Raw genomic sequence first — 9,676 nt, forward strand, 5'->3', positions numbered from 1 at the left:
GCAGTTTTGAGAGGGAAGTTCATATCCTTACAAGCCTATTGCAAAAAACTAGAAAAAAGGGTAACAAATGATCTAACTCTACAACTCAAAGAGTTAGAAAAGGAGCAACAAGAAAAGCCCAGTGTAAGCAGAACAAAAATCAGAGCAGAGATAAACGACATAGAGACAAAAAAAAAAAAAAAAAAAAAAAAAATCCAATACATAAGATCAACAAATCCAAGAGCTGGTTCTTTGAAAGGATAAACAAGATAGATGGACCTCTAGCCAGGCTAACCAAGAAACAAAGAGAGAGGTCCCAAATAAACAAAATCAGAAATGAAAGAGGTGAAATAACAACAGACCCCACCGAAATACAACGGATTGTTACAAAATACTACGAACAACTCTATTCCAACAAACTGAACAACCTGGAGGAAATGGACATATTCCTAGAAAAATACAAACTTCCAAAACTCAATCAGGAAGAATCTAAAAATCTCAATAGACCTGTGACTTGGGAAGAAATTGAAACAGTCATCAAAAAGCTTCCAGCAAACAAAAGCCCAGGGCCAGATGGTTTCACAGGAGAGTTTTACCAAACACTCAAGGAAGAATTAAAACCTATCCTCCTCAGACTATTTCAAAAAATCCAAGAGGAAGGAACACTACCAAATTCCTTCTATGAAACCAGCATCACCCTAATACCAAAATGAGATAAAGACAACTCAATGAAAGAGAATTACAGGCCAATATCCCTCATGAACATAGATGCCAAAATCCTCAACAAAATTCTAGCAAATCAATTCCAGAAGAACATCACAAAGATCATATACCATGACCAAGTAGTATTTATTCCAGGAATGCAAGGATGGTACAATATCCACAAATCAATAAACGTGATACATCACTTAAACAAATTGAAAGATAAAAATCATATAGTCATATCAATTGATGCAGAAATAGCATTTGATAAAATCCAACACCCTTTCCTGATAAAAACTCTCAACAAGGTGGGAATACAAGGATCATACCTCAACATAATAAAAGCTATATATGATAAACCCACAGCCAACATTATACTCAATGGGCAAAAACTAAAACCGTTCCCTCTAAGAACAGGAACAAGACAGGGATGCCCACTCTCACCACTCCTGTTTCACATAAATAAATAAATAAATAAATAAATAAATAAATAAATGGTAAAAAAAAAAAGAAAGAAAGAAAGAAAGAAAGAAAGAAATACAATGGAAAAAAATCAAAAAATCAAAAGTTTCTGGGGAAAAAAAAGAAATAAACAACCTCCAAATGAAAGAACTAGATAATTCTCCAGAAGAAGAGATAAATGAAGCAGGGGTAAGAAATTTATCTGAAATAGAGTTCAGAGTAATGATGACAAAAATGCTCAACAGCATGAAAAAAAGATATAGTAACTATGAAAAAAAAAAACAGTCTGAGATAAAGAAAGATATAACACAAATAAAGAACAGACTGGGAGGAATACACAGCAGATTAGGGAAGCTGAGGATCCAATTAGTGAATTAGAAGACAGAGTTGAAAATAGCATTCAATCAGAGAATAAAACAATATTAAAAAACACAGGAGGACAGCTTAAGGGACCTGTGGACAATGTGAAATGTAGCAATATTAGAATAGCAAGTGTGCCAGAAGAGGCAGATGGGGAGAAAGGTGTTTGTAGACAATCGCTGAAAACTTTCCTAACCTGGTAAAGGAAAAAGTCATACAAGTTCAGAGGCCCAGAGGACCCCAGACAAGACTAATCCAAATAGGCTCATGCCAAGATACATCATAATTAAAATGCCAAAAAAATGTACAAAATTGGTATATGTACAAAAATAATAATTTAATAAAAATATATATTAAAAAAATAATAAAGACAAAGAGAGAATCTTAAAGGCAGCCAGAGAAAGATCAACCAGCTACCATCATTATATCACATGGTCTGACATGTAAATAATTGGTATAAATAACAAGCTGACCAAAAACTTTGGAAGAAAAAGCTGGGAAATTACATGTCTAAAAAGGGTTTTGGAAAGCTACAGCATATTTATGGAAACCTAAAAGGCTACACACACTCCCAGAGTTATGTGTGTGTTCAGCAAAGACCAAGTTGACTGATAATTTCTTGTCTCTCATTGATCTGAGGCTCTATGTAAGCAGGAATGAAAGGTCTGGTAAAGTTGTAAATGGCCTGGAGGCATGTTTCAAAACAAGCATAGCCCCTAACAGAGGTGGGAGCTGTATTGGTTCAAAGTCTGTGTGGGAAAGGAAGTTCTATAGAAAGTAACCACACAGGGCAATCTAATTATAATTCTCAACTGGTCAGGTCTAGCTGAACAGTCATGCCCCAGGCATATATCTGTAGGAAAATATTTATCTTTGGCTTAAGCCAAAGATGTTCTTGTGCATGTAGGTTAACATACCTTTGAAATGCCAGAGTAGTCCTCTTTCTTTCAGACTCCTTGGAAGCAACCACTCTTAAAAAAAAAAAAAATATATATATATATTATTGATTTTTTACAGAGAGGAAGAGAGGGATAGAGAGTTAGAAACATCAATGAGAATCATCGATCAACTGCCTCTTGCACACCTCCTACATGCCCTTGAGTGGAATTGAACCCGGGACCCTTCAGTCTTCAGGCCGACACTCTATCCACTGAGCCCAACCGGTTTCAGTGCAACCACTCTTAAGAAAGCACAAAACCTTATAATCCAATCCCTGTCTTATTTTCTCCCAACTTCATGTAATCATTCTTACATATCCTCCTTAATTTCAAATGTATGCCAGAAAATGCAGAGTGGGTGCAGGCCATAGTCAACAGTGGTGATGGGGATAGCACCAGTGGCCCAGCTAGCAAGGTGGCAGGCACAGTCAGGATCAGAGGTAGGCTAAGAGGCAAGGGCACTGATGTGTGGGGGTGGGGTGGGGGGCTGATAATGATGGTGGCTAGGGGGTGAAAGATAGCAGATGTGCTCAGCATCCTGCGACCTTAAAGGAGGAGATCTTGGTGAAGGGGGACAAAGTCATCTTTGGTGGCAAGTTCTCTTGGCCCAAGGAGGTGAAGACCAATTATGTGGTGTGGGAGACTATAAAGAAAGGCCAACCCAGGGAGTACCACATGTTGTATTGTATCTTATTTCTACTTAATAATGTGCACCTTTCTCATCCTGTTTATGCATGACACACAGCCCCTGAAAATATCCTTGTGATTAGAAGGTATGACCGATAGAAGTACTTGAATATCTCAGTGGTGAAGCATCAAAGTCAGCAAGTATAGACTGAAGCGCCCTTGTAGAAATAAGTCTTCAGCGACCTACTCAAGTCAAATGAGCTGTAGTTGAAGTTTTAGGAGGAGCAAAGAAACCACAAATTGAGGAGAAGAGTGTGTGAGCCTTGAACATTAACTGTTGGATTTGTTTCTGTCCAGAGGTTTGGGGGTCCACTGTGATAGGACTGGAGGAGACCATTAACAGTGATGGATACAGGTTTGGACACATTAATGCCACCTCCCTAGTGGGGACCAAATAAATGGGTTTGGAGGAAACAAAGATGACCAGAGAGGACTGAAGAAAGAAGAAAGAGATAGAAGAATAGCAGAAACTGGGTTATTCTTCTGCAGAAGTTGATGAAGAAGGAAAAGACATCAACCCTTACATTCCTCAGTATGTTTCTTCAGAGCCATGGTATATTGATCCATCAAAAAGATCTAAAGAGAATTCCATAACTACTAAGTACTGCAAGGACAATGTGAAAACTGGGGCCATGACACACAAAAAGAAAGACTGCCTTAAGAGACTTAGGCAAGTTGGAGCAAAATTTATAGGAACTAACATAATTCCAGATGAAAATGTCCAGTCTTAGCTGATGTTTGACTATGGTGGAGAGAGGGATCAGTGGAATGGATACAACCCAGAAGAACACTAGGAAATTATAGAATAATATGCCAGAGTTGATCTGGCAAAACGAACACTGAAAGCCCAGAAACCCAAGGAAGAATTAGCCTCAGGAAAATTAGTGGAACTGACTAATTCTCCAAAACACCAGTGGAAGAAGAGGAATCTAATTCTAAAGTGGAAAAAAATCATAACAGTGAGGATGAAGATGAAGATAAATATGCAGATGATATTGACATGCCTAACTGAACTTTGATTCTAAGAAACAGGTTACTGTTTGGAATCTCAGGACTCAAGAAGACATTGCAAAATATTTGTGGAATTTAGATCCACATTCTGAGTACTATGATCCCAAAACTAGAGCAAGGAGAGAAAATCCCTATGCCAATGCAGGAAAGATTCCAGGTTAAGTGAGCTCTGTGGGAGAGAACTTTGTTAGTTTTACAGGTGACACCATTTCAATGCCTCAGACACAGTTGTTTGCATGGGAAGCCTATGATAAGGGATCTGAAGTGCATCTTCAAGCAGATCCTACCAAATAAGAGCAATTGTGTAAGTCCTTCAAGGTTGAAAAAGAAGACTCGAAAGAACAGCAGAAACAAAGCATCCTGGAAAAGTATGGTGGCCAAGAACATTTGGATGCCCCTCCAGCTGAATTGCTTCTATCTCAGATAGAAGACTATATGGAGTACTCAAGGCACGGGACAGTCATTAAAGGACAGGAGTGAGCTGTCACTTGTTCCAGATATGAGGAGTATGTGAAGATCCACAATGACACACATATCTGGGAGTCTTATTGGTAAGAAGGCCGATGGGGGTACAAATGCTATCACACTTTTGTCAAATAATCCTATTGCACTGGAGAAGCTAGGAAGGAGATTGCAATTTCAGAAGAATATATTTAAATGATATAACTGGAGAAGAATTTGTTTTAAAAAATCTTAAATCCTCATGAAGATGGATCAGGAAAAACTAAAAGAAGAGATGGAAGAAGAAGAAACATAAAAAGAACAGCTCATATAGTGATGACAAAGAAGAGAAACATGAAAAATTAAAAAAAAGTCACTGAATACAGAGGAGGCCCACTTCATGTCTAAGAGCTCATGCATGTTGATGAGAGGAAGCGGCCTTACACTAACCTATATGAAACTTGAGGACCTACACAGGAGGAAATGGAAGCCAATAGAATAAAGCATCAGAGGGAGGATAGCCCCATGGCCTCTTTCCTTGGACAGTAGTAACTAGTTGTAGAGAGTTACTCATGATAAACACAGCTGACAATATATTTTTTCAGCTTCTTGCCAATGACTGTAGATGGAAAAGTCAGTGTCTGCTCATCTTGTTGCCTGACTTTAATAAAGCTTCCAGAAGTCTAATAGTAAATGCATTCCTTTCTATGTTGAAACAAAGAGGAGGTACATTAAAAGCAGGTTAAGGCTTTTATTTCCAACTAGAGGCCCAGTGCATAAAATGCATGCATGTTGTGGGGGCGTGTCCTTCATCTCAGCCTGCACCCTCACCAATCTGGGACCCCTCAAGAGATGTCCGACTGCTTGTTTAGGCCTGATCCCAGCCATCAGGATTGGGCCTAAATGGGCAGTTGGACATCTCTCTCAAAATCCAGGAATGCTGGCTTACCACTCCTCACCTGCTTGCCTTCCTGATTGCCCCTAACTGCTTCTGCTTACCAGCCTGATCACCCCCTAACCACTCCCATGCCAGCCTGATTGATGTCTAACTGCTCCCCTGCCAGCCTCTTTGCCCCCAACTTCCCTCCTCACCCCTAACTGCCCTCCCCTGCAGGGTTGATCATCCCCAACTGTCCTCCCTTGCAGGTCTGGTCCCTCCCAACTGCAATCTCCTGCTGGACATCTTGTGGTAGTCATCTTATGTCCACCTGGGGGAAAGATCTTTGACCACATGGGGGCAGCCATGTTGTGTGTTTGAGTGATGGTCACTCTGAATATTACTCTTTTTTTAAAAAATATATATTTTATTGATTTTTCTTACAGAGAAGGAGGGAGAGATAGAGAGCTAGAAACATTGATGAGTGAGAAACATCAACCAGCTGCCACTTGCACACCCCATACCAGGGATGTGCCCGCAACCAATGTACATGCCCTTGACCGGAATCGAACCTGGGACCTTTCAGTCCACAGACCGATGCTCTACTGCTGAGCCAAACTGGTATAGGCTGAATATTACTCTTTTATTAGATAGGATAGAGGTCTGGTGCATGGGTGGGGGGCCAGCTGGTTTGCCCTGAAGGGTGTCACAGATCAGGGTGGGGGTTCCCTTTGGGCTTTGGGCAGCCTGGGAGAGGGGCCTGTGGTGGTTTGCAAGATAGCCATGCCCCTGGTGATCCAAGCAGAGGCCCTGGTATCTGGAATTTATTTACTTTCTACAATTGAAACTTTGTAGCCTGGAGAGGAGCCCAGACTCCTGCTAGCTCCCTTGCGGCAGCCATTTCTGTTGGAATTTATTTACCTTCTTTAATTGAAACTTTGTATCCTTGAGTGGCAGCCTGGGCCTGCCAGGTATGTGGAAAGCTTGGCTTCCTCAATTGCCTGGGAAACACAAGCCTCCCTCCTGCTCTCTGTGGCTGCAGCCATCTTGGTTGGGGTTAATTTGTATACTCGCTCTGATTGGCTGATGGGCGTGGCTGGTGGGCATGGCTTATGGGTGTAGTGGAGTGAGGGTTAATTTGCATATCACTTTTTTATTAGATAGGATTTTATATTAGCGACATGGAAAGAACCCCTGGCTGGCTTGCTCAATTTCTCTCTCTCTCCATCATCGTCATCTTCCACTCAATAGTTATTAAGTCTTAAACTTTATTTTTATTTTAATTTTATGGCCCTTTATCTAGTGTTTGACATTTTGAAGGTAGATTAATTACTTATTCTCAAAACTAGGGATTCATATATTTCTAATTAGTAATAATTATAATTGTTATTTTATAGTCATTTTCTTTTGCCTTCTAAGGCTTTTCTGGTTTTTAGCTAAAAAAAAATCTATCTTAAAGGAAATTTCTAGAACATGTGAATAACTTCATCCTCTGTGGTAATAATTCTGTTTTTTACTCATTTATAAAAGTTTATTTTAAAAATATTTCCCAGTGTCTTACACCCAGAACTAAATGAGTTAAACCTGTGAATGGAAAAAACAAACAAACAAAAAAACACAAAAAAACAAAACAAAAAAAAAACGGTTTTGTCATTCTTAAATCAGAGTTGACCAATCAGTGTTAGATCTTTTTCCATTTTGGGCATGAGCATTTAGACACAAACATCCTTTCCTTTATCATAGTGGACATTGTTTGTGATGCTATATATTTTTTAATTGTCATTGCCTTTATGTAACAACCATGAACACTAAATTTGATTTTAAAAGCTTGTAGAATTCCCTTATACCAAATGTTTGTATCCAGTAGGTGTCAGTTTGTAAATTTTGCAAAAGCAAAACCTAAAGTTGACAGTTTCTTCACACAGTTAGAAGGATAACATGTAGGACTACTCAGAACTGCATTTGCCACAATCCTCTAGCCTCTTCTAAGAACACTGTGTAAATAATACAGACAGAGAGAACAGGGTCTGTGAAAAAAACTACTTAAAAATCCTTGACATGAGAATATTGACTTTTAACAACTTGCTGGTTTTTCTGAGTTACCAAAATCCACTAGGATACTGCATTAAGTTAGCATCTTGGAAATAATTCTGGTGGGAGAGTAACTGAATTGAATTGTAAAGCACTATGCATATCTGCATGGTATCTAAATTCAGGCTGGTATGAAATTAAAACAGCAATGAAAATAGATCTAATTCTTACCCACTTTAAGAATGTCAGAAATTTAAGTTTTCATATTCTAACTTTAACATAGGATAGTTCAGCATAAATCTGAGACTGGCATTTATTTCATATCTTATTTATCTACTGTTATTAAATATTTATCATTTACAATAAAAAAGAGTGAGCCTTGATAAAGAGAGATGGGCTGCCTGCTTGGGGGTCACAAATAAGGGATTGTACAGACTGGACAGATTAGGTCTTTTTCTGAAGCTATGTCAGTGGGAAAAAATGCTGCAATTAAAGCCTAAATTTTGGCTCAGAAAAGATCTACCACCAATACTGACTTAGATAACCACATAACCCCTCTCAACAGAGTTTTGTGGATGCTGAGGTAGAAGTGACCTGGGATATTGTCAGCAGAGAGAGAGTGTGGAGGATACCAACAACTATCCTACAGAGCATGGGGAAGACCTTTTCCAAGGATATTTTTGCAATTCTTCAGTCTGTGAAAGCCAGAGAAAAAGGACTTGCGCCTGAACACAGCAACAGGTCCCAAAAGCAGCACCTGTCTCCCACATTGCCTAGTAAACAGCCTACCCCAGCTGCTACAACAGTTATGACCAGGAAAGAAACTGCAAAACTGGTATTTGCTGAAGCAGTTGGATCTTGTTTGGGCTCAAATAAACTCCTAAAAATTAAAGAAACAAAAAAATTCACAAATGTCTCACCAGCCATTGTTAGGGAGGTAGTTTCTCAGATCAAAGTAACATTGTAAATTAATATGTAAAATGCTATTCTTTATTTTGATATTTTGCTTAGGGTAAAATTGATTTAAAATTACATTCAATAAATTTGGAAATCATGGCTAAACTAGTGTTGAGATTCAGAAACAATAGGAACAAAAGTTAGTCTCATTAAATGCATATGAAAAATGCCTGAGAAGTTAAAAGTGTAACCTGATCAATTAGTTCACCATTTCTTTTTATGCTCAGAAAGTCTAGGCCATGCTTTGTTATCAATCCAATGAGCCTCATGACCCATGTGGCCTCCTGTCCCTGAGTTATCTAGTGAGTGATGTCAACAGACGACATTCCCTCACACAGACCCCAGAATGATCAGGGAAGTCTGACCTCAGTCCCTCTATTTATAGTGAAGGGCTGCCCCACATGAAAATTTCTCTTCAAGCTCCACGGTAAATACTCTCCTGGCCTGAGCAGCCTCACAGCTCTCTCCTCACACAGGACTGAGGTCTCTGGGAAGGCAGAGCTGTGCTCGAGAAGATGAGACTGCTGGGTCTTCTCCTATGCCTGGTGACAGCCCTCCAAGATGAGTCTCAGGGGTCAGACAGGGTTCATGGGATGGCAGTGACTGTACATGACTGACAGGACTGATGCTCCTTGTCTCCAGGTGTCCTGTCCCAGGTGCAGCTGCAGGAGTCACACCCAGGACTGTTGAAGCCCTCGTAAACCCTCTCCCTCACCTGCACTGTCTTTGGATTATCTTTAATGAGCATTGGTGTACACTGGACAGGACAGTCTTTTGGAAAGGGCCTGGAGTGGATCAAGGTTATAAGAAGTGTTGGAGATACATGCTATAACCCAAGTTTGAAATCTTGATTGGGCAGTCAGTGTTGGGCCAAACACAAACCTCCATGAGGGAGACAGGAGGGCTGGTCTGCAGGGGGCGCTTGGGGCACCAGGGGACACTCAAGTCACAGCAATCAGCATAGGCAGGCTAGGCACAGGCTCAGAGTGAGGCTCAGCCTGGATCCTATTAGAGGCTGGGTTTTCTGTTCATGTGACATTGGCTCCTGGACCTTCTCCTGAGTCATAACAGTGTACAGACAGATCAGCAGCAAAGAGCTGGTCAGTCCTGATGGAGCAGAGAGGTCATTTAATAGAAATGAAGTGAGATTTGGTCACAAGCTGAAATATGCAGATGGGACCTTCAACTTGAGGAACCTGAGGGCATGTGGGCTGTACCCAGCCCCTGCACA

General features: G+C 40.2%; 1 pseudogene across 1 annotated transcript; it reads left to right on the forward strand.

Annotated features, from left to right (window-relative positions):
- The first annotated feature begins 3,526 nt into the window (after positions 1-3,526).
- LOC311614116 (pre-mRNA-splicing factor SLU7-like) lies at positions 3,527-5,129 on the forward strand (annotated as a pseudogene). The gene has a single exon. The product of its transcript is annotated as a pre-mRNA-splicing factor SLU7-like (transcript).
- The last annotated feature ends 4,547 nt before the right edge of the window (positions 5,130-9,676 follow it).

This window comes from Pipistrellus hanaki (genome assembly GCF_964339955.1).
Source record: "Pipistrellus hanaki genome assembly, chromosome: 20".
Classification (NCBI taxonomy): domain Eukaryota; kingdom Metazoa; phylum Chordata; class Mammalia; order Chiroptera; family Vespertilionidae; genus Pipistrellus; species Pipistrellus hanaki.